Source organism: Rhinopithecus bieti, unplaced genomic scaffold, assembly GCF_001698545.2.
Source record: "Rhinopithecus bieti isolate Rb0 unplaced genomic scaffold, ASM169854v2 scaffold_44156, whole genome shotgun sequence".
Lineage (NCBI taxonomy): Eukaryota > Metazoa > Chordata > Mammalia > Primates > Cercopithecidae > Rhinopithecus > Rhinopithecus bieti.
This window is the reverse complement of record NW_016817679.1, coordinates 30106-32347: the sequence shown is the minus strand read 5'-3', so window position 1 is coordinate 32347 and position 2242 is coordinate 30106.

The window sequence follows — 2242 nt, the reverse complement described above, 5'->3', positions numbered from 1 at the left end:
TTCTTTTTGCTGACATTCTGTTGTGAAAAAGAATATTCTCTGCCCCAATTTTAACTTGCATCCAAAATTAATTTTAGTCCATCAGTTAAAATGTTTAAATTTTAAATCTCTTCATTTAAAACATTTTTTGCTTCTCACTCTGGACTATTGGATGTTTTATGTATAATGTTTTAAGCTTTATTATTATGATTGATTTTGGTGGATAAGAATTTAGATTAATAAAACAGTCTTATTTCCCTGTTTATATTCTAAATTCTTCCATGTTTTAGTCTATGTTTACCATACGTGGTAGAATGTATTTACTGTATTTCTATGTTGATGTTGTTTTCTTTTGTGTTTGTGTATGTGTGTGTGCTTTTGTTTTATAGGAAGAGTTGTATAGCTCCCGTTTAACATTGCACTGAAAAGGTTTTCAATTGCCCAGTAGCAGGGTTCTGATCCACCAGGTCTCAGGCCTCATCTGTGTTTCTCCACACTCGCTTTCTGAGGAAGGCTTTACATGTGTTTTGTCATTAACAGGCCCTCGCTGCTGTGCTGGCCTCTATTTGCCTGGTGTTTCCTCTCCCTCTGCTGTTATGTGGCTCCCAGACCTGGCTAAATAAAATCACTTGGGGTCCCCAGTGCTCCCTAGCCCTGGTTGGGGCAGGATTATGGGTGGTATTTCTGACTCTGTGTTAATCCCCAGGGCTTTGAAGTGTCTGTGGAGAAATTCAGCTATTATTCTATACTACTTCTTCAAATGCTGAACTTCAACAGTATAAAAAAGGAGACAGAATCCCATAATAGAACATCCCCATAATCACTGGCCGACTTGAACAATTATCATCGAATGGCTGAGCTTTACAAAATGCAATCCTTCCTACTTACCTAGGAAGTGTGTGTGTGTGTGTGTGTGTGTGTGTGTGTGTGTGTGTATACGCACAGTTTGGACATGAGATTCTGGAGGCTGAAATTCCCAAGACAGAAAGGCAGATCCCAGGAAAGTATTTCCTTCTTAGGCCTTTTACTTCTCCTCTGGCCTTTGGTTGATTGGATGAGGCCCACTCACTTTATGGAGGGCAATCTGCTTCACATAGACTGCCTATTCCAGTGTTAATGTCATCCAGATCCCGCCTCCAGTACACACACAGAACAACATAGGAACAAATATCCTGGCACCCTGGGGCTCGGTCACAGTGACACACAGAATTAACCATCACACAAGTTCTTTGTCATATCAGTGATTTTCATATTTTCTCCCAGTCTGTAGCATGTCTTTTATTCTATGAATAGTGTCTTGTGCTGACCAAGAATTTTAATTTGTATAAAGTTGAATTGATCAATGGTTTCTTTAATCGTTTTGTTGATGTGATAACTAAGAATACTTAGCCTAACTCCACATCATGAAGAGTTTCTCTTATGTTTTCTAGTGTAATTTCTCTAGTTTTGCAGCTTACATTTAGTTCTGTAATTAATTTTGATTTAACTGTGATGCCAGTATGGAGGTTTAAGTGGATTTTAAAACTTTATTTAGTTTTTTCCTTCAACTTGTATTTTAAACTGTGGGGTACATGTGCAGGATGTGCAGGTTTGTCGCATAGGTAAACATGTGCCATGTGGTTTGCTGCACAGATCATCTCGTCACCTAGCTATTAAGCACAACATCTGTTAGCTACTCTTCCTGATGCTCTCCCTCCCCGCAACCCCACCCCTCACTTCTGACAGGCCCCAGTGTGTGTTGTTTTCCCATGTGTCTATGTGTTCTCATCATTCAGCTACCACTTATAATTAAGACCATGTGGCGCTTGGTTTTCTGTTCTTGCCTTAGTTTGCTGAGGATAATGGCTTCTAACTTCAACCATGTCCCTGCAAAGACATGATTTCATTCCCTTTTATGGCTGCATAGTATTCCATGGTATACATATACCATATTTTCTTTATTCAGTCTATCATTGATGTTCAATGAAAGTCATAAATCCCAAATATCCCAGAAACATAGTGTATCCTAAGGACAAGATACAGGAATAAACCTACACCAAGGAACACTGTACTCACATTAATCAAAACCAGTGATGAACAGAAAATCCTAAGAGGAATAAAAGGAGAAAAGCACATTACATACAGAGGACTAAATGAAATGATGACATTCTATTTCTTATCACAAACATTACAAAGTAGAAGTTTGCAATAGCTTTAAATACAGAAAAAAAACACAAGCAATCAAAACTGAATATCTGAATAGACTTCTAAAACTAAAGAGATT